The 23388-nt window shown below is 39.3% G+C and overlaps 1 protein-coding gene across 15 annotated transcripts in view; it reads left to right on the plus strand.

Annotated features, from left to right (window-relative positions):
- The window catches only part of EPB41L2 (erythrocyte membrane protein band 4.1 like 2), a 214528-nt gene that overhangs the window by 75574 nt on the left and 115566 nt on the right, over positions 1–23388 (plus strand). For 9 of the 15 annotated variants that reach the window (XM_058674657.1, XM_058674542.1, XM_058674710.1 and 6 more), the window contains exon 1: positions 13492–13645. The exons of 2 other annotated variants lie outside the window; for them this stretch is intronic. The gene's annotated coding sequence lies outside the window, so the exon portion shown is untranslated. Of the gene's footprint in view, positions 1–13490; positions 13646–22481; positions 22609–23388 lie in introns of those variants that run through there. 4 more of the 15 variants (XM_058674332.1, XM_058674593.1, XM_058674769.1 and 1 more) reach the window with 2 other exon arrangements.

Below are 23388 nucleotides of genomic sequence, written 5' to 3' on the forward strand. Positions count from 1 at the left end.
CTAGGGTAGAGGTTCCCAGGGGCCACAGTGTTTGTTTATGTCTAAGCCTCAGCTGGGCGTGTTTTATATAATGGTTCCAAGTCCTGCAGCTTGCCATTCCATCTGTTTCTTTTAAAGATAAATATACAGTCAGTACAGGACAGATCCTGTTAACGATAAACTCCTTGGCAGAAACCAACTCTGGTTTTAGCTTGATGTTCTTCTGAAACCAGGGGTCTTAATGAGAGGAAGCCTGCGCCTCCCAGGGGAGTTGGTAGACAGCATACTAGCCCCTCAGAGAAGAGAAAAAGTGCCTAGATCCAGAGGTTCAGTGGGACCTTGAATAAGCAGATCATAGAAGAGAAAAAAACCAAATTTCCTTCTCTAGTCATAACTGCGGATTTGTTGGTTTGTGCAGCATTTGCTGAGTTTATGTGTTCTAACATGGTTAAACTGGAATGATGAAAGTAGACAGGAAAGAGGAAATAAGAGAATTCCATTTATGACTGAACCCAGACTGTTTGACTAGCACTAGTCAAAACCATTAGACTGAGGTGGACTGCATGAGGAGGAAAGGATCAGGCAGATTGTGACATAGAGGAGGAAGTTACATATGGCAGCTAAGTTGATAAGAATACTGAATTTCATGCTTTCAGTCTGATATCTGTGAATGTGTGCACACACTTTTCTGTGTGTTTCTGTTGGGATTTATTTATTATGATTCCAAAGGTAGATATACAGCGAGAAGGAGAGACAGTGAGAAAGATCTTCTGTCCACTGATTCACTCTGCAAGTAGCTACAATGGCCAAAGCTGAGCTGATCCAAAGCCAGGAGCCAGGAGCCTCTTTTGGGTCTCCCATGCGGGTACAGGCTCCTGAGGCTTAGGGCCATCCTCTACTGCTTTCCCAGGTGACAAGCAGGGAACTGGATGGGAAGAGGAACAGCCAGGGTACAAGCCAGCACCCATATTGGATCCTGGCAGATGCAAGTGAGGATTTAGCCACTAGGCTATTGCACGATGCCCCCTATGTATTTCTTCATAATATAGAAGTGTGTGTATCATTTTAGACTATGCAGTCATAGATATGTGTGTCATAGTTGAGTTTTTCATAGGTACAGGTGTAGAGTTGTTCTCTCAACAAGGCCAGACCCCGCAGTCCTCTTGCTCTGCTGCTTTTGAAGGCGATATCCTTTCCTGGAACAGCCTGCGGGTGCTTTTGCTCCTCTCGTTCTGTTTGCATCCGTCATATGTATCAGCCCCATCTCTGGTTTTCCTTCGGATGTATTTTGTCCTGTCCTTTGGCATAGTTGTATCACTTTCTGCAGGTCATCAACCATAAGGTTTATGGGTGGGTGAATGAGAGCATTGATTGCTTTGAGCCCTGACTTGTCTTTGGAATATGATTTCTGATCTTTGTTCCTGGTTCTGGCCACTGGGAGGTTTTCCTTTGTGTATTGTGTTATATCTCAGTGCTGTCTTTGAAAAAGGACTGTATTTCTTTTATTCCAACCTTGTCTTACTTTTTCAAATAGTTGGCATTCTGCTTTATTGTGCCAGTGAGTTTTGCTGGAGATTCCCTGTTAGGTTGGTTTCCTATCTACCACATTGCTCAGGATTTCTGTCTAAACCTCAAAATTTCTGTATTGGATCACACCACCCCCAACTCCATGTTTCATTCTGGGCATTCTGTTGCTTAAAAATCAGTAACAGAACTATTTTTAGGTTTGGTCATATACTGCCTTGTGTGACAGCAACTTGGGCTGAATTTTTCTTTTTTCAAGTGTAGACACAGGAAGTAGACAGTCTAGACAGATACAAGTCAGTGTGAACAAAGACAGGGACGCGTGAAGATTTATTTCACGTTGAGCAGGCTGGTAGTGCTGGATTTCAGCATATGAGGAGTGGGAAAGGGAAGCAGAAGACAGACTGCCAAGCTGGGCTGGAGCCGCTCTGTGCTGAATTCCAGAGACGAGTTTCATCTTAGGCTCTACGAGAGCCACTGGGGTAATTTAAAAGTTATTGTTGAGCAGGCATTTTACCTCGTGTTTAGCATGCCTGCACTCTGCTGAATACTTGGATTCAGTTCCTTGCTCCTGACTCCTAAGTCCAGCTTCCTGCTAGCGTAGACCCTAGTAGGCAGTAGTGATGGATTAGGGCAGAGGAACCTCTTACTCCACATGGAAGATGTGGTTTGAGTTCTTGGTTTGCAACTTTGATTCTGGGTCAGCCCTGGATATTAACAGGCATTTGGGGGAATAAACTGGTATATGAGAATATGCTGTTTTGATCTCACTTTTCCTCTGTTCTTCCTTCCCTCCTTCCTTCTCTCTGTCTCATTCCCTGTCTGCATCTGTCAAAGAAAAAGAAAAAGAATTAAAAAATTACTGTTATAACAGAAAGATGTAATTACCAATATTTTATATTTTACTAAGAGAATTGTCTGATTTCATTGTTCTCAGGAAGCCTCGTTTCATATTTTATTTAGAGCTGCTGTGTAACATTTCCAACTCTAGCAGTGAATTGATGCTTCTGTGGATGCTTAAATATGGTAGTGTGAATTTTCTGTTGGTGATATTTATGATAAAGATGGCTTAGATAAATATTTTGGGATACTAAATCACATTATTAGTTAAGTCATTGTGTTTACTACAGAATAATAACATAAATATTGGGAATATTAATTTAAGAATCTGTCATTGGTACTTGTTGTTTTCTAATACAAAATGCATCAAGTCTTTTTGAATGCTAGGCTGAGTTCCAGGGGAGTAAAGTGCCGGTGCCGCTGAGACCACAGTGTTGGAAATTGACACTGAGAATTCAGAATGACAATTTCAGTAGTAAAAAATACGAGAGCACTTCAAAAAGCTCATGGAAAATAGATTTGAAAATTAAGTTTATTTTGCTTCAGAAGTTGTCATCCATGTATACGTTTCATGCTAATCTTTCAGTTCCACTTTCTGTAAATGTTTTGGTGTATGTAAGACTTATAAAAATAAACTGGGAGAAAGAAAAATAAACCGAGCTTAGGAGAGGAAAGGGTAAAGAGGGATAACCTACTGGGTCTGGTTTTTATGTATTTATTTGATTTTTGGTGGCTTGGAATTTGGTTTGTAGCTTATACTATGGAGGATATTAGAGATGCAATTTTTCCTAGTCTTTAAAGATTTGTTTTATTTGAAAGGTGAAGTTAGATGTATGCGCATGCACACACACACACAGACATATAGATACACAGATCTTTCATCTGCTGGTTCACTTTCCAAATGACGCAGTGGCCATGGCTGGGCAGGGCCAGAGCCAGGAGCTTTACCTTGATCTCATATACAAGTGCAGGGGCCATCAATTGGTCTCTATTTAACTACTTTTCCAGGTGCGTTGCAGGGAGCAGGACTGGAAAGGAGAAACAGGGACTGGAACCTATGTCCACAGGAGACACTGCTATTGCAGGCAGCAGCTTAACCTGGTAAGCCACGTGTCGGCCCCTCATGCTCTTATTGACACTTTTATCAAATGTCTCTTTGACTGGCTTCCTGCTACATGGTAGGTTGTCTGTTAGGCTGTAGTGAACATGGACAGAAGAGTTATTCTCTACAATTGAGAACTGATGACTTATATTTGTAGCAAGTTAGTGGTAAAAGAGGGATGCTAGGGACTGGAACTTGCCCTTCAAAGAAAGATAAAATTTTTCTTATTGAATTGTTTTGCTTATTATTTAATGAAATCTATATAATCTTTTGTAAATCACTCTGAATACTTGCTCAAGAAATTTATTTGAAAGGCAGAATTAGAAAAAGGGGGGGGGAGATGTGGATATGGAGAGAAATGGAGAGAGAAATATACCAATTACAAAATCAGCATTCTAGGTTCAGAGTGACGTATTTCTAAGTCATGGGCTTGAACCAAGATCGTAGCGTTTAATAGCTAAAATTGTGTAATTCATTAGAGTGTAAGCACTCTTAGGGCATTGATTTATGTACCCCAAATATGCAGACTACACTGTTATATTATGAAATTCTGTCTAAATTCTACAGCTTTTTCTTCACTTTTTTACTATGCAGAGTATTATTGTTTTTTTTGTCTTAAAGCTCTAAATTTTATATTAAATATTTACTTGTTTGAAAAACAGAGTAATCGAGAAATAGAGAAAGAAAGAAAGAGAAACCTCCGATCCACTGATTTTTCTTCCTCACGTGTGTGTGGTAACTAGTTTGGGTTAGGCCGGAAACACCGGAGCCAGGAACTCCATCCTGGTGCCTAAGACGGTGTCAGAGACCCAGGTTCTTGCTGTTTATCTGCTGCCTTTCCAGGTGCAGTAGCAGGAAGTTGGATCAGAAGAGAACATTCGGGATTTTAACCAACACCCTGTTGCAAACAGCAGTGTAGCTTGCTGCGCTGGAGTGCTTGCCCAGATGCTCTGAATTTATTCTAAGAACATTATTCTTTATTTGAGAGAGACATAGAAAGCCAGATCTCCTGCTCATTGATTCACTCCCCAGGTGCCTGCAACACTGGGCCTGGCTGAAGTGTCAGGTGTTGTAATTTGTGGATGTTGGCGGTTTAAACACTTCAGCCATCACCTGCTGCCCCCTGAGTGCACAAAAACAGGAAGCTGGAATCAGCCAGGATTCAAATCCAGACACTTTGGTGTGGAGTGTGGGCATCCCAAGTGGAACCGTAACCTGTATACCAAACACTTACTCTAAAGCACCTCATTTATGCTGCTAAAAACTGTCTTTGCCTTGTCATTGTAGTTCGTTGTATACATCACAATTTGCTTTTTTGTTCTAATTTTAGTTTATGTGCTGCTGAAGCAAGCACTGCTTTTTGTATTGTCTCTCTTGTTCCCCGTCCTTATCTTAACTGTAGATTTCTTATGTATAGCACAGGATTCAGGCTTGCTTTTTCTTTCATTGAGATGGTTTCTCCCTTTCTCTTGGTGCCTATAATCTATTTGCATTTAATCTAAGTATTTGTTGATTGGCACCATTGTGCTTTATTTTTGAAGGTTTATCAAAACTGTTGTGTGTATATGTGTTTTTTTTTTTTTAAGATTTAATTATTTGAGAGTTAGAAATAGAGAGTGAGAGTTTTCCATCCTCTGGTTTATTTTCCAAATGGCTGCAAAGGCTGGGGGTGAGCCAGGCCAAAGCCAGGAACTAGGAGCTTCTTCCTGATTGCCCACATAGGTGCAGAGACCTACATACTTGGTCCATCTTCCAGTGTTTCTTAGGCACATTAGCAGGGAGCTGGATCAGAAGTGTGCAGCTGGGGCTTGGAACTGGAGCCCTTATGTGATGCTGCAGGCAGCAGCTTAACACGATAAGCCACAATGCTGCCACCTTTTTTTCTGTCTTCCTTTAGGTTGTTGAATAGCTTTCTCTAATTCCATTTTATATCCATCATTGACTTATTAGTTATGCCAGGTTATCATGTAGTCCAAGAGAAATTTGCTAATTTGTTTCTAACCCCCTCTCTTCCTTTAACTCTTTCAGTGAAAAACTGCTGTTGGTTAATCTTTGTATTTTTTCTTATTTTAAAATTTCCGCGTTTTAAAAAGATTTAATTTCATTGGAAGGACAGATTTACAGAGAGAAATAGAGACAAGAAGATCTCCTTGTTTCGATTGTTGCTGGTCCTTGGCTGCAAATGGCTGAAGCTGAGCAGGTCCAAAGGCAGGAGTCTGCAGCCCTCTCTAAGTCTCTCATGTGGGTGCAAAGTCCCAAGGCTTTGGACCCTCCTCCACTGCTTTCCCCAGGACACAAGCAGAGAGTTGGATCAGAAGTGGAGCAGCCAAGATGTGAACTGGCTCCCTTACTGGATGCCTGCACTTGAAACTGAAGGATCAGCCAATTTAGCAATCAAGTTGTTTCCTCCACCCACTTTCCCTTTTTCTTAGCTCATATATCTTCAAATATGTGTCTTTTGGGCATTATGGTAGTTGGATTTTTTGAATTTATGTAATTCATTCCATTGACACCTTTTGTATTCAGTTATGGTGATCTGCCCAAACATGTATTCTTTCACCAGTTTTCACTTTCATTGTCAAAGAAATGCAAATCCCATAATTGGCAAAGATTTGTCAAGCCATTTATGCTTTTACCATGGTAACTTGAATAAAAAGGGAGGGCGCATGTTATAAAAGTGTAAAAATACTGCACCTTATCACTTTTTCAGGTTCTTCCTCATCACAGTATGGAATAGCACTGACTTCTCCCAAAATAAATACTAGCTTTCTCTGTGCTAACTTGAATCTCTTATATTCTTTTAGCAACTGTTTTTTTTTCTTCTCTGCTGACAACCTGTTTCACATTGAATTAGGCTGCTTTAAAAACTGAAATGAAAAAGAAATAACTTTACAATCTACGTAGGGACATATTGTCATCACCCAGCTTCTGGGAAATAACAAAAAGCAATCTTTCCTTCTTAAAGAGGTCTCTACTTGCAATTTGTTTCCTTCCAGGTTTGCTCATGCTGATTGATAAATTTGTCTGTTTCAGTAGCTAAAACTTCTCAGAGTAATTGGAGGGACACAACCATAGGTGATGACTTGAAATTTTCTGGCTCATGAAATAGGCCCAGTGGATGAGATAGGCAGAGATTTCAAAACCTGGGATAGGCAAGCCCTATAACCCCAATCAGCAGAAAGTAGCTACAGATGATGTGATGAACCTGTATCCTCTGCAACCCTTAAAATCAGCGGTGTGAAATTTCTGAGGAGGAATGGAATGGGACCCTTAAGTGGCGAGCATAGCGTCACAGGTTGGAGGCCACACCTCCTGCACCCTATGTAATCCGATTGGCCTACCTGTCAGTTACATGACCCCTTCTCCAAGATTTACTTCCCCTCACCTTGTTCCTGGCAGTGGTATCATGTAACCATTCTTCCTTCCAGGCCTGTAAGAAACTTGGCAGTGAGGAAGGGCACTGTTTCTCTACCCGCCTACATGGAATGGAAAGTTGAAACACTTCTCTCTTCTTTAACCTTTTCTCTTCCAGCCCACTCTCCCTAAACATGGGCTAAGTATGCTTTTGACTTCCTCACCTTTTGAATAATTTTTACTTAAAAAATTAAAGTTCACATCGCATATAACATTCACCATTTTATCCCTTTTAGAATATACAATTAAGTGATTTTGTGTGCAATTACTAATTTTAGAAGATTGCTTTGTACAGTTGAAAGAGTGATGGGCCTGTCTACTCCGTGTTTTGATTCCCTTTAAATTGAGTTGCCATTTTGTTGAGTCACAAGTGCTTTATGTGCTCCAGATGTTAGACTTTCAGATATGTGGTTTGTTTAAATTATTCTCCATGCATGGATTATCTTTTCACTTTTGGGGTAGTATCCATATCTTTACCCTGATGCTTTTTTAAAAAGATGTATTTATTTACTTATTTGTATTGGAAAGATAGAAATATGGAGAGAAGTAGAGACAGAAAAATCTTCAGTGTACTGGTTTACTCCGCATGTGGCTGCAAAGGCCAGAGCTGAACCAATCCAATGCTAGCAGCCAGGAGTAGCTTCTGTGTCTCCACTGTGGGTACAGGGTCCCAAAGCTTTGGGTCATTCTCTACTGCCCTCCCATGCCATAAGTAGGGAGCTTGATGAGAAGTGAGCCAGCTGGGACACGAACTGGTGCCCATATGTGATCCTGACACTTACAAGGTGAGAATTTAGCTATTGGGTCATCGCCCCGGGCCCTCTGATGTTTTCTTAATTTTTATGAAGCCCAGTTTTTACTTTATGAAGCCTATTTTTTATTTTCACTGCCCACATTTTTGGTGTGATACTTAGGAATGTATTGCATCCTTCAAAGTTGTGAAGATTTGTACCTAATTTCTCTCCTAAGAGATTTGTGGGTTTTTTTTTCCCCTTAGCTTCAGGTGTTCAGTCCATTTTGAGTTCATTTTATGTGTACTGTGTATGGTAGTAGCTTAATGTCATTGTTTTGCTTGTGGGTGTCCGATTGCAGTGTCATTGGTGAAATGACTGTGCTTTTCATCTCTATTGAAGTCAACAGGGGGTATCTGACTCCATAGTCTATTCTGCTTATAAGCTAGTGCATGATATTTTGATTACTCTAGCTCTGTAGTAAATTTTAAAACTGGGAGGTGTGAATCCTTGCACTTTATTCTTCTTTTTAATGATTAGTTTGGATCTTTGAGGTCTCTTGGACTTCCATCTGAATTTTAAGAGATCCTGTCCATTTTTGTAGAAAAAACAATTGTAATTTTGTAGGAAATTATATTTTCTATGTTGACTTGTATGGAAAGTATTGCTACCTTCCCCGTCTTTGAGTCCAAGAATGTGGGATATCTTGTCACCCACTTAGATTTTCCTTGATTTCTTTCAATGATATTTCCTAGTTTGTATCCAAACTTTGCATTTTCTTTGTTAAACCAGTCCTTTTTATTTTATGAGTTGTTCCTTGTTTTTGATTGTTCAGTGTCTTGCAACATTGCAGAATTAGTTTATTATTCTTTCCTGTCTGAATTCTTTGGGATTTCTTTTCTTTTTTTTTTTTCTTAAAGATTTATTCATTTTATTACCGCCAGATATACACAGAGGAGGAGAGACAGAGAGGAAGATCTTCCATCCGAAGATTCATTCCCCAAGTGAGCCGCAATGGGCCTATGCGTGCCGATCTGAAGCCGGGAACCTGGAATGTCTTCCAGGTCTCCCACGCGGGTGCAGGGTCCCAATGCATTGGGCCGTCCTCGACTGCTTTCCCAGGCCACAAGGAGGGAGCTGGATGGGAAGTGGGAGCTGCCGGGATTAGAACCGGCGCCCATATGGGATCCCGGGGCTTTCAAGACAAGGACTTTAGCCGGTAGGCCACGCCGCCGGGCCCGGGATTTCTACATGAGAGAATATTTCAGTTTATGTAGAGTGGAATTAAAAGGTAAGTTTATTTTGGTGTGAATTTTGAAATCCATACATGTGAGGGGAGTTCTTTAAAAGCTCTTGAAAAATGATATTGTGAGCAAACTACAAATAAGTTTCAAATTTTTGCATTGAAATATACCCTTTAATTTTATCTTCTCATGAACCCTTTGAAATGTGCTTAGATAAGATTGTCATCGCAAATAGAGATTGTTTCTTTCCTATTAGATTTTAAAAAAAAATTTTGATTCTTTTGTTTATTTTTCTTGTCTAATTGCTCTGGCTTGAATTTTCACTACAGAATTGAATAGATCTTGTTCCTGATATTAGGCAGAAAGCCTTTCATCTTTGACATCAATTACAAAGTCAGAGGTAGTTTTTTTTTTTTTTTTTAATTATGAAGCAACGTTGAATTTTGTCAAATACGTTTTCAGGGTATAGGAGATGGTCTGTGCTTCCCCCCCATCTTTTGTTTTCTATTGAGACTTGCTATATGGTCAGTTTTCCTTTGTTGAACCTCCCTTGTATTCTTGGAATAAATATCACTTGGTCCTGGCAAAAGAGCTTATTATTATTCTGCTGAATTTGGTTTACCAATATTTTTGCATGTATATTTAAAGGAATGTTGACTCTTGTTATCTTTGCTCCAGTTTGGCATCAGGCATCATAAAATGAGTTATATTTGTGTTTGGGGTTTCTTTTTGGGGTGAAAATATGGTTAAAAGCTGTAGCAATGGTTGCAAAACTATTAAAAAAAAAAACCCACACTGTGAGAGTTCACCTATGTTTAGCAAATTGTGTGCTGTCTCAGTGAAGCTGTTATCACCTCAGTCATTAAATTCTCCAGCCCAAGCTCCTTAGCTTGTCTTTCTTTTTTTTTTTTCAAAGATTTATTCATTTTATTACAGCCAGATATACACAGAGGAGGAGAGACAGAGAGGAAGATCTTCCATCCAATGATTCACTCCCCAAGTGAGCCACAACGGGCCAGTGTGCGCCGATCTGAAGCCGGGAACCTGGAACCTCTTCCGGGTCTCCCACGCGGGTGCAGGGTCCCAATACATTGGGCCGTCCTCAACTGCTTTCCCAGGCCACAAGCGGGGAGCTGGATGGGAAGTGGAGCTGCCGGGATTAGAACCAGTGCCCATATGGGATCCCGGGGCTTTCAAGGCGAGGACTTTAGCCGCTAGGCCACGCCGCCGGGCCCTTAGCTTGTCTTTCAAAGCCCTCAGTCTTGTTGGTATCCTATTTTAATATTCCATCAAACTCATCTTTATACAGAGTTCTGATTGTTCAGGAGTGTTTGACTTGCTTCTCTGTTTCCCACCTCTCATCCACATCTTCCAACCGCAGTGTGCTGGTCTCCCACAATATGGTGTTTATGCTATTTCTTTTTTTCTTTATTCCCTCTTAAGCATTCCATCCCTCTTTCCTAACAGTGTTATTCCAACCTTTGTTTCAAAGTTTGTGCAAATTGCTTCTTCATAGCACTGTAGCCTTTAGTGATCTTGTGGTTCCAAATTTTGGAATCTGGTAACTGTTATGTAAATTTGGAATATGTTAGTTTACCTGAGGAGATAGTGGAATGAAATATTTGGATTCAAAACTGTTTTGTGAAAGCTGGTGTAGGTGTCTGCAATACTGTAGGTGTTAATGCTTGTGTTTTGGGATACATTTACAGTTAGCTCCTTCTTAAAACAATTTAGGAACCATTATTATATTAGAATAAAGTCCTAGTGTGTATAGTAAAGTCCATGAACAGATAATGAGATGTGGGTAGCTGAAAATTTATGTTAAGGGTGGTTTTCTGGATTTTATTAAGTTGTAAGTGGGAGATTATTTAAGTATCCTGTTAGAATGTCTATAACATCCCTAACAGAAAATAGAATTGGAATGAAATTTGGTATCTGCCTCATACATGGTTGTCAGGGCTTTAGCCAGGTTTCAAACTCATGTGTCTCTCTAACTCTAAGACTAATTGTTAGCCACTATACAATCTTGTATTCCATTTTTATAAAGGGAACTTATTTGATTTTTCTGTGTCTGATGTTATTGAGTATGTAATGAAATTGATAATACCTGTGGTTAATAGGTATTTTGATGTATAAATAAGGATGCTTATAAAGCGTTCTATAAAGAGCTTGCCCACAGCACAGACATTTCTGCTTATTAGTAAAATATTTTGTTTGCTTTAAAATAAAAGCAGCAAAAAGAGCAATTTTGGAAGTATGTCTGAAACAGGAAGATTTGCCTATCTTTTGGGTGTGGAAGATTGAATTCTTCATTTTACTTTTGGCAGAGAATTTTTGCTATTCTGTTTCTCTAGAATTTAGTTAACATTCCAAGTAAATCATTTGTTGATGATTGTTAATTTCCGCCTGTTTTCTTTTTGTTGTTATTCATAATGTATTGTTGTAAATGAAACACTAGAATTATTCCTCCTCTGCTATTAATTCCTTCTAAAGATTTGAGAGTATCTGTCATCTGTGATTTTTTACAACTGTTTTACATATTTAAGTTTTAGGGTTTGAAGTTATGAAATGAAATTTCGGAAGGTTAATTTTTTTGTTAGAAGCCAAATAGAAATATGCTAGGGAAGAAGTTATTAGTTTCCATCTTGGCTGCAGAAAGAACAGTATTTGTGTAAGAATATTTGTTGTTGTTGCTATAGAAATGTAGTCGAAACTGCAGTTGCAAGAACATCATAAAATAAAGAATTGATTTGGTTACTTGAATTGCTTTTTATTGTTTGGGGATTAGTTATAATTTAATTCATCAATTTAAAAAATTTCAGTTGTCACAGATGTTCAGATTTCAGAGGTGTAAATAAATTAAAATTAAAGATAAGTAAGTAGTTTCAAGAATTCCCATCAGCTGCATTTTGGGCATCACTGTTGTTTCTTAGACACTTGAAAACAGATTCTGCCATGGCAAGTACAAACTTCTTGTTTACCATGGTGATGAATTGCAATTTTAAAATACTGATCACCATGTTTTAATATAGTTTTGGTTCATTTGGGAATTTTTGTTAATGAAATTTATATATATATATATATATATATATATATATATGCACACACACACCATATGTGGATGCCTTTTTTTTCCCAATTTTATTTACAAATTAAAAGGTACTTTTTTTTTTTTTTTTAAATAAAGCTGCACTTTGGATCAGGAGAGAGTTGCACTAAATAGTTTGTAGGGAAAGATGGGTCTGTTCCAGGCTCTTACAGACTAGCTCGCAGGAGGGACTGTATTGAGTCAGAACTTCAGTGGAAGATGTCTTGCAGCTGTGCCTTTTTGGTTTTGGTCCAGAGATAGTATTTGTGTATTCTGTCAGAATGTCTTAAAGGCCCACCCTGGAATGCGTTCATCTCCATAAAAAGGAGTTCTGTTTTATAGCCGTTAGCATGTTCTTAAGGGGTTCTAGTGATGATGGTGGGCTTCATTAGCTTGTCTTTTCAAGTGACATTTTATTGAGACACAGGCTTCACAGTTTGAGAATAGGCATTGCAATTGTAGTTATTGTAACTCACAGAATAAATTCAGTCAAGTCCCTGGCACCAAGTATGATGAAGACAGTAAACCTCATTTCCCCCACACTTTGCCGTTTCAGTGACTTAATTCCTTACTTCTTTTATGCCTCAGTTCTGACAAGAAGATTGGTACTCATTTGACTATTTTCATCTTGGGTGTTTAATGCAAGGATGCTTCAACATGTTTGTGGAAAATAGAAAAAAGTTTATTTTGGTGCAAGACAATCCTTCAGAATATACATTTTTCATGAACTTTTTTTTGAAGAACTCACAGAAATACCGATGTATAAATGAAGTTTATAAAGTTATCAAGTTTATAAACTTGAAATTCTAAACAAACATGGAAAGATTTAAAACACCAATGCTGTCTCATGTTGAAAATTATTCAGTATAACATATTTTAAAATTATTCAGTATAGCACCAGACTTTCTCTGTGAAATGGTGGCAGTCTTGTGCCACTGTTTAACTCCCGTGAGTACCTTGGACTCCTTGCCACTGTCGGCTCATCCTCCCTCCTTGACTCTTTCTTGCTGATACCTTCTTAGTTTTCTAATGCTGATTCTTATCTGCCTGTTTTGTAATGTTATTACATTTCAGTTTTGATCAAGTTCTGTCCATTTTACCGACTAGATCCTTATTGGCTCCATCTTTCGTTTGCATCTTTATTGCCTCTGCCTTAGGCTCCAGGATCAGAATACAGCGCCCTGACTGTTCCTTTCATTGTATCGTTTGTTCTCAGGAGCCTGTAAAAGTCATCCTCCAGAAATGCAGAGCAGTCATCATGGAATGAGAACTTCTGAGCTTAGCATACTGGTTATGCATTCTGAGGCTGCAACTTCTTTTGTCCTATCTCTGCCACTCCCCAGGCAGTTGATATCCTCCCTGTTCTGGACAACACGTTTATCTTTTGTGATTCTGCCCTTGACTTATTGTTCTCACGCTAGGGCTTCTTTTACCCATTTATAATCTGCCCAGTAAGCTCCTTCTTATCCTTTAAGGTCAGCTCATATGTCATGTTGGGAGGCATTCTTTCCTCATCAAGTCAGTTACTGTTAAATGGTTTATGCCTACATTATACCTCTCCTTCTCTTTGTAGCCTACTTGCTTATTGACCATTCTCTCACACTGCTGGAGCTACTTTTACACAGATGTGAGTCCTTAGTGACTATTAACAAGAAACAGCAGTTTTTCGTGGAATGAATGGATCTTAGCCTAACCCAGAGGTGTAGCATAGGCAGATGCAATGGTGAGTATGCTGTTTTGATGTTGGATATTTTCGTTTGAGTGTGTTGGGTTGTGGCTTAAGAACATATTATACCGTCATTAGGGTTTTGCTTCATCATTCAGGTTTGGAGAGTCGTTTTAAAAGTGAAGCTACAGAAAAAAGTGGGTATGGCTTCACTTTCAAGTGGGGAGAGCTAATAAGATTATGAAGGACTTGAAATACACTTTTTTAAAGATATTTTTTGGTACAGTTGCAAATTGTGTACATTAGGCAGAAGAAAGGCAGTGTGTAGGTATAAAGTGAGGAGAGGGCTCTGGTTGGGTGCCCAGCATGTGTAAGTAGGCACTGTTTATTACACACCCCATTATATCTCTCTGTTTGCTCCATGTTTGATATTTAAACGGCTAAGAGTAGGGCTACGTGGAATAAGGAGGAAGCTATTTTAAAAGAAAGGAGGGAAGAAAGAAAAGAAATTAAGAAAGGTGGGTTAAGATGAAGCAATAGTTTTTGTACAAATTGATAGAAAAAATAAATATAGATTACATTAAATGTTTGATTTTTAAAAATAAAGTTAAATATGATAGATTTTGAGTGGTGGGAAGGCTGTAGGTTTTCCTTTGGTATAGAGCTTGGAACAGAGCTGGTGACCTTTCACATCTGCTGGATTCTTAGTCTTGGGATTTTTATTTCTTCTAGCCCCTGGACAGCAATGACGGGGTTCATTTGGGTTATTGCCGGAATCTGAGATTTAGTGTGGTCAGATCTGTCACTGATTTTCTTTTTGTTTTTTAAGATTTATTTATTTTTCTTGGAAAGTCAGATATACAGAGAGGAGGAGAGACAAAGAGGAAGATCTTCCGTCCGATGATACACTTCCCAAGTGAACGCAATGACCGGTGCTGTGCCAATCCAATGCCGGGAACCAGGAACCTCTTCTGGGTCTCCCACGCAGGTGCAGGGTCCCAAGGCTTTGGGCCATCCTCGACTGCCTTCCCAGGCCAAAGGCAGGGAGCTGGATGGAAAAGTGGAGTTGCCGGGATTAGAACCGGCACCCATGTGGGATCCCGGGTCGTTCAAGGCGAGGACTTGTAGCCGCTAGGCCATGGTGCTGGTCCCATCACTGATTTTCTGTTTAGCCTGAATGAATAAACAAGATTTCAGGCTTCAGATTTCTGGAGGTGTGAACAGTGAGGCTAGTTTTACTTCAAAACTACTGTCAGTCATTTTGTTTAGTCTTTGGCAGGGTGTTGTGTAAGTTTATTAAGATCTTTGCTTCTTGGGCCCGGCGGCATGGCCTAGCGGCTAAAAGTCCTCACCTTGAAAGCCCCGGGATCCCATATGGGCGCCGGTTCTAATCCCGGCAGCTCCACTTCCCATCCAGCTCCCTGCTTGTGGCCTGGGAAAGCAGTCGAGGACGGCCCAAAGCTTTGGGACCCTGCACCCACGTGGGAGACCCGGAAGAGGTTCCTGGTTCCCGGCATCGGATTGGCGCGTACCGGCCCGTTGCGGCTCACTTGGGGAGTGAAACATCGGATGGAAGATCTTCCTCTCTGTCTCTCCTCCTCTCTGTATATCCGGCTTTCCAATAATAATAAAATCTTTAAAAAAAAAAAAAAAGATCTTTGCTTCTGTTTTGTGTACAGTGGACTTGTGGTGGGTGATCTTATTGTATTTCTTCAGCTCCCAAGGCAAAGTAGGCATTATTATTTCTTCGCAGTAGTTTGTGTTCATTGAAAACCAGAGAAGGAGACTGGTATTTGATGGTGCAGTGGTTAAGATGCTGCTGGGAACACTGATAACTAACATCCGAATGTTTGAGCTTGAGCACTAGCTACGTTCCGATCCCAACTTTGTGCTTACCCTCACCCTGCGAGGCAACAGATGATGGCTCAAGAACTTGGCTCCCTGATGCCCACGTAGGAAACTTGGGTTGAGTTCTAGTCTTCTGGTTTACTACCTGGACAAAGCTTGACTGCTAATAGGTATTTAGCAAATGAATCAGTAGATGGAAGATTTCTGTGTTTGTTTTTCACATTGAACATATAATAATAAAATTTCATGTAAAAAAGGTTAGAGAAAAAATAATTGACATTAGAACACCATGATGTATTCCTGGAATTCCCAAAGGAGCTTCCTGTTCTTCTGTGCCCTTCCTGTACCTCTCTTACAGTGATTGGCACATGTGACATTGTGATTTATGCAAGAGAAGAATTCAGCACATTTTCTTAACATAAGACATAAATGAAATTAAAATATCTCTTTTCATATAAACTTTAAAAAATTTTAAAGCCATGTTGAGAGAACAATCTTTCATTCACTGTTTTATTTTCACTTTTTAAAAATTTTGAATTTTGTGACATAATTCCATAGGGTCTGGGATTTCCCTACTCTTTCCAAATTCCTACCTTCCCTGACTGATTTTCCCTGTATTATCGAAATAGTACAGTCCTTGATAAGCTGTCATAATCCATCACTCTGTTATTTGAGTGTGTCCTGACATTGCTGGTACAGATAATGCAATGCAGTGCAGGATCCTATTCTCAAGATATATCCAACAGTTGCATTAGGAGTCCATCTTTGATTTGAATGTAGAGATGCATACTGCATTGTATCTTCACATCTGGACATGACAGTCTATTACACCGGCACTATCTGTTTCCTTAAATGATAAGCCAGGAAACAAAGTCAACAGCAGGAATGAAGTTAAAACAAAAAATTTACAGGACCATGGAGTTAAACACCATGCTACTGAATTACTAATGTATCAATATCAATGAAGAAATGAAAACACAAAAGCTTTTTTGATAAAATGATAGTACTGTGTGACCTGTGAGTCAGTGAAGAATTTGGTAAGAGAAAAAACTATTTGGAAGAAATGAAAATTAAAAACAAAAATGTCAAAACCCATGGGTTGCAGTAAAAACAGTATGGGAAGGGATATTGATCTTAAAATTTGCCTGAAGGCTGCCTTATATCAGAGAGAATATATGGTATTTGTACTATTGGGATCGACTCATTTCACCTATAATAATGGTCTCTAGTTTGGACCATCTAGTAGCAAATGGTATAATCTTGTCCTTTTTAATGGCTGAGTAATAGTCCGTGGAGTAGAGGTACCACAATTTCTTTAACCATTCATCTTTGGACGGACATGTGGGTTGTTTCCATGTTTTTGCTATTGCAGATTGTGCTGTTCTAGATGTAGGATTACAGATTCCTTTCTCATATGCAGTTTTCACTTTCTTTGGGTATATTCATGGGAGTATGATAGCTGGGTCATATGGCACATTTATTTGGAGTTCTCTAAGCACTCTTCATACTGATTTCCTTAGTGGTTGTACTAGCCTACATTCCCACCAGCAGTGTAGGTTTCTCCCCACATCCACGCCAGCAGGTTTTGTTAGTACAGTTCTGATTATAGGCCATCCTCACTGGAGTTATGGGAAACTTCGATGTGGTTTTGCTTTGTATCTCCCTGATGGTCAGGGAGTCTGAGCATCTTTTCATATGTCTCTTAGCTATTAGTATTTGTTCTTTTGAAAAATTTCTGTTCATTTCCTTTGGCTATTTCTTTCGAGTTTTTTTTTTTTTAACTGTCCGTGGGTTTCTGAAGCTCTTTGTAAATCCTAGGTATTAGTCCCCTACCAGTTGTGTAGTGTACAAAGATTTTCTCTCATTCCATTGGTTGCTTCTTCACTTTGTCAGTTGTTTCCTTTGCTGTACAAAAGCTTTTTAGTTTGATGTAGTCCCATTTATTTTGTCTTTGACTGCCTATGCTTTTGGTGTCTTTTCTATATAGTCTTTCGCTATTCCTGTATCTGGGAGAGTGCTTCCTATGTTTTGCTTTAATAGTTTGTTGGTTTTGGGGTGTAGATTTAGGTCCTTAGTCCATTTAGAGCTGATTTTTGTATAATGTGACAGGTGTGGGTCCTGCTTATTACCTCTGTAGACTGCTATCAAGTTGTTCCAAGAGCATTTGTTAGAGAAAGCAGGCTTTTTCTGTGGATTGTTTTCAGTTTTCTTGTCAAAGATTAGTTAGCTATACACGTGTGGGACCTCTTCTGGTGTTTCTGTTCTGCTCCATTGATCTTCCCTGTGTCTGTAGTAGTACCAGACTGTTTTGATGGCCACTGCTCTGTAGTATATCTTGAGGTCTGGAATTGTGATTCCTTTAGCTTGATATTTATTCTTCAGGATAGCTTTGTCTATTCTTGGTCTCTTGTGTTTCCAGATGAACTTCTGTATCTTCTCTTTCTGAGAAAAAGGCTCTTTCTGAGAAGAATGTTGTTGACATTATGATTGGGATTGCACTCAATCTGTATATTACTTTTGGTAATTTGAACATTTTGTTGATGTTAATCCTGCCAATGCAGGAATAACGTAAGTAGCTCTACTTTTCAAAAATTTTTTTGATGTTTTATAGTTTTCATCATAGAGGTCTTACACATATTTGGTTGGTTTAATTTCTAGGTATTTAAGGTTCTTCTCTACTATTTTAAAGGGGACTGTACTTATAATTTCTTTCTTAGCCCTGGAATTATTTGTGTACACTAGTGCCATAGTTTTTAATACTACATTTGAAAAAATATCACTGTTTAATGCAGTTGAACATCTGAATCTCACATTGTTACCATTTCAGTGCTGTTGTGCGAATTATTGTAGATTTAGAGACAAGTTACTGTGATGGATTGTTGTCCAAGAGAGAACTTGAAACTTGGAACCAAAGCATGAGTTCTTTTTTTTTTTTTTTTTTTTTTTAAAGATTGATTTACCTTTGTTGCAAAGTCAGATACACAGAGAGAAGGAGAGACAGAGAGGAAGATCCTCCATCCGATGATTCACTCCCCAGGTGACTGCAACGCCAGAGCTGAGCTGATCTGGAAGCCAAGAATCAGGAGCTTTTTCGCGGTCTCCCACGCAGGTGCAGGGTCTCAGGGCTTTGGGCCATCCTCGACTGCTTTCCCAGGCCACAAGCAGGGAGCTGGATGGGAAGTTGGGCTGCTGGGATTAGAGCCAGCACCCATATGGGATCCCAGTGCATGCAAGGTGAGGACTTCAGCCGCTAGGCTATCATGCCTGGCCCATGAATTCTTTTTTTTTTTTTTTTTTTTTTGAGGCATAGGGTGTTACAAAATTACATAGATCAATGAAAGTCCATTAGCGTTTTTACAGTTGTAAGCCTTTTCTCCATGTTTGCTCAAGGAGTATGGCCTTACGTTATGATTGGTAGATGGGAAGATTGAATTCCCCATGGAATTGTTTTTTGAAAAGCCTATTTTTGCCTGAGTGCCTTTTATGTTATTTTAGTTATGCAGGGAATTATGTTGTCTGCTGTTTTTCCTGATAAGGCAGGTGATAATCACTTCTCAAGTGGTTTGGAGATGCAAAGACGAAGCTCTGTTTTACTCACGTCTTTTCCTTAACATAGGTGAGACTGTTTTCTTCTCAGAATTAATATCTTGTGCATTTTGGGAGCTGTGACTGATCCATAAGATTGTTTCTCTACGTTTCAGACAAGTTCATTTTTTGTCTGTAAAGTAGTAGATAGGCCAATTTTAAAAAGTCTATAAATTATGATACTGAGTTTAAAATAAAACTTTACTTACATGTAAAGTCCAAATACAAAAATAGGAAAGGTATTCACCACTTTAGCCCAAAACATGGCTTTACCTCCCTAAGACAGTTGTAATAGGTATACATTTATATGAATACTTTTTTATAAAAAAGTATAATATAATATAAAGGGATTTGTGGATATGTTAACCTATTTAGTTTTTGTACTTCCTTTTCAGTAAGACTTTACATACAGTGACTAAATGACACTGGCTTTGGTTTGTGTATGTCTTTGTGAATAATCTGTTTCTGGAATGAGTGTATTTATCTGGATTGGCAAAGATGTTATAATACAGCTTTGATGGGTAAGTCTGTTAGCCGTAATGGCAGATCAAATTGTTGTCAATTTTGGCTCTAACATGTGGTGGGTAAATGAGTTTGGGAACTAATTTAATTTCCTCAGAGTTTTATTATAATAACTATAAAATTGTTATTATAAAAGCTATGTATAATTATTGTAAATGGTTTTATTTGTATTAATAGTAGAATGACACAGAGCATGAGTTCACTGCACCCCCACTCTCATGGCCTTGACTGGGAGTAGACCAAATTGAAGCCAGGAGTTTGGAATTGTACCTGGGTCTCACCTGTGGGTAGCAGGGCCTAAAGTACTTAGATCATCTTCTACTGCTTTCCCATGGGCATTTTAGGGGACTGTCAAACTTGCACTCCTGTGGGATGCAGATCACAGGCGAGGTGAATGGTTAACTCGTACCCAGCAGTGCTGGCTTCCATGGGTTCGATGTTTCTCTCCCCTCCCCTCCCCTCCCCTCTTTCCTTCCTTCCTTCCTTCCTTCCTCCCTCCCTCCCTCCCTCTCTCCCTCCCTCCCTCCCTCTCTCCCTCCCTCCTTCCCTCTCTCCCTCCCTTCTTCCTTCCCCCCCCTTCTTCTCTCTCTCTCTTTTCTTCATTTTATTTTATTTTATTTTTCTCATTGGAAAGTCAGATATACAGAGAGGAGGAGAGACAGAGAGGAAGATCTTATGTCCGATGGTTCACTCCCCATGTGACTGCAATGGCTGGTGCTGTGTCGATCTGAACCCAGGAGCCAAAACTTCCTCCAGGTCTCCCACGCGGCTGCAGGGACCCAAGGCTTTGGCATGTTCTTGACTGCTTTCTCAGACTACAGGCAGGGAGCTGGATGGGAAGTGGGGTTGCTGGGATTAGAACCCATGCCCATATGGGATCCGGGGCATTCAAGGCGAGGACTTTAGTGCCTAGGCCCTGGCGCAGGGCCTCTTTCATGAATTCTAACCGTGTAACCTTTTTTATGGACTCTGTTAATGATTTGTGAGTAGGATCTTTCATTTTAAATCCAGCAGAACAGTAACATTGGTTCCCAAAGTTATAAATGTTCAGACTTCCATAACAAAAATCCCATAGATTGAGTGTCATAAATACAGAAATTTACTTTCTGATGGTTCTGGAGGCTGAATGTTTTAAGTGAGGAGTGTCAGTGTGATTGATTTCTTCCACAGTTTCGTTGTAGTTTGTAGATGAACTTCTTTCTGTGTCCTCCTGTAAAAGGCATTAGGGGGCTCAGTCTGAGAGTTCAAAAGCCCCTGTGTTTCTTATCACTGCATTAATTCCATCACCACAGCCTCATGCTGTGACCTCATCTACAGTTTATTGTCTCCTAAAGCTTCCATCTTTACATTCTGTCATCTTAGGAGTTAGTGAATTCAGTCCATAGCAGTAGGGAGTAAAAGAGGAAGGCAGGAGACTACAAAGCTGGTAGGAAGTAGTAGGCCAAGTCCGCTGGTTCTAGTAGGTCAGTAGCTCCCACACTTCTGAATTGTACAGAGCAGTGCATTTCAGAGGAAAAAAAATTTGGACCAATTAGCAAGTTTATGTTTCTAGTAAGAGTGTTAACTGAAAAACATGCATTTAATATAGAAGTGGGGAAGAACTTAAACTAAATAAAAGATGCTAAAGTTTCATATTTTTCTTCACAGAGATTAATCTGTTCAGAGTTGCTGCTGAAAAATACTTTCACCAAGTCTTTCAGTAAATCTTCTTTCTCTGACAGGTGCCCTCTTAAATGTCTGAAATGTTTTCTTTGTGATTGGGAAAGATTTCCCCTTTTTCCTTTTCTCTCTCCTTTTATCTTCCCTCTCTTCATTCCCCCTCTCCCTTCCCCTTTCCTCTTTCCTTCCTGTCCTTCCCCCTTTTCCCTTCCCCTCTCCCCTCTTTCCACATCTCCGCTCTCCTTTTCCCGCTCTCCTCCTCTCCCCCTCCTCTTTCTTCTTATCTCTCTCATCCCTTTTCCTTCTTTCCCTGTTCCCATCTTCTCTACTCTCCTCCCCACTTGTCCCCCTTCCTCCCCACTCCTTCCCTTTCCTGCCCTCTCCTGTCCTCTTAAATTATTCAGTGCCTTAAGGACTGTTTGATATGAGAGCAGTTTAGTAGCAGAATAATTTTCAGAAATGCACACTAAGATCTGTCTCAGTATTGAGTTGATCCTAGGAGGGTACAGTGTGGGGAAGACCCCCAGATTTTAAATTGTGGACATGCAATAAATGTTCGATCTGTGGAGTTAGGAAAGATTAGTTATTTTTCATTTAACTGACCTGAATCTTGGAATTGAGATGAACTTTTCTTTGGTGACAGTGCATTCACTTTGTTGCTTTTTGCATTTGTGTTCCTTGACAGATGAATATAGGATTAGCCTGTTTCCAGTCATTTCCCAATTTAGGATTGGCAGTATAAAACAAGGATTTATCAACTTTTTAGCTATATCATGCCTACACAAGAAAGCTAAAAATGATCCTTCATTCTTATAAATAGTGTGATAGATGTTGAGTCAAAATAAATCAAAGTAGGTGTTACAGTTTTATACATTGAAACTGGACTATGCATTTCCAGTTTTTTGTATCTGAAAATATACCAGTTTATGATGGTTTATAAGTTGATCTGACTTCATTGTGTAGGTATACTTTCGGTGTCTGTAGGATGAATTACAAATAAGAACCTATTTGAGATTTGAAGACCCAAAACAAAGCAGAAATCATAAGTACAAAAACTAAAACAATAGAAACATTCTTAGTGATAGGGGTCTTATAAAAATTGAAATTGTATTTGTGTCATTGAAAGTAGTCTTCTATGTGAAATAAGTTGTTCATCCAGTGGATAGCACACGCTGCAGGAAGCCGACTTTTTTCTCCGAGCCATGTGAGTTTTCCAGCTGAGGAATGAAGTGACTTGGAGCCAAGCAGGGCTTTTCTACTGAGCATGCCCTTCTCCAGCAGGGTCCGGCCTGGGTGGGGCCACTTTTTGCTCATTAAGCTTTTGGATGCTGGATTTCCATCAGCTTTTCGCAGTAGTCCTATGACAGGGAACAACAGACAGCTGGCTTGATGTGCTTACTAGCTACGTACGTATCTGGCGATCCGATTGAAGGGGGTTTTTAGGACATTTCTGTTGTGTAGCTAGGCAGTATGATAATGTGTGTGTGTGGTTTTTTTCCCTACTTGTGAAAGAAGTTTGCTGTGGAGAGCTGTAACAGGACATTCAGGGGACTGACAATTTGGAGAGTACGGATGTGCAGGGTGCGCTCTGGTGTACAGATATGTGCACGATTTGGGCAGGGACTGTGCTCTGTTCTGCTTGAACCAAGCCCTATGGGAACAGTACTTCCTAATGGGTAGAGTTTTGTTTTAGATCACTTGTTTGTGTTTTTTTAGGAAAGTGTTGAATTTTGTCACGTTTTCTTGAACATAAAGGGTTTTGTTTACTTTTTTTTAGGTTTTATCTATGAGAGTAATGAGGTTAATTTTATATACATATCTTTATGTTTCCCAATTGATGTTTTTAATGGTAGGATAGATTATGTGAAAATTAATTATTTCTTAAAGCACACTTAAGGTTATTTAAGGTTAATAGTTTCCAGATTTTTTTAAAAATTGTAACAGCACATTAAATGATGGCAAATTTCATTTAACTGATGTATAAAATGCTTCAGTTTTTCCTTATTTGATTAAACCAAATTATATTACAGATAGATTTGACTCCACAGTTTAAAAAATCTACGCCTTAGTAGTCTTTAAAGATGTCAAGAATTGTATAGTATTTTGATGTTGGTATATCCTAAGTGAATATTGATTGAAGAAGGACCAGTATCAACATTTTCTTACTGAATATTTATTCTTTCGTC

The sequence above is a fragment of the Ochotona princeps genome, chromosome 1 (assembly GCF_030435755.1).
Source record: "Ochotona princeps isolate mOchPri1 chromosome 1, mOchPri1.hap1, whole genome shotgun sequence".
Classification (NCBI taxonomy): Eukaryota; Metazoa; Chordata; class Mammalia; order Lagomorpha; family Ochotonidae; genus Ochotona; species Ochotona princeps.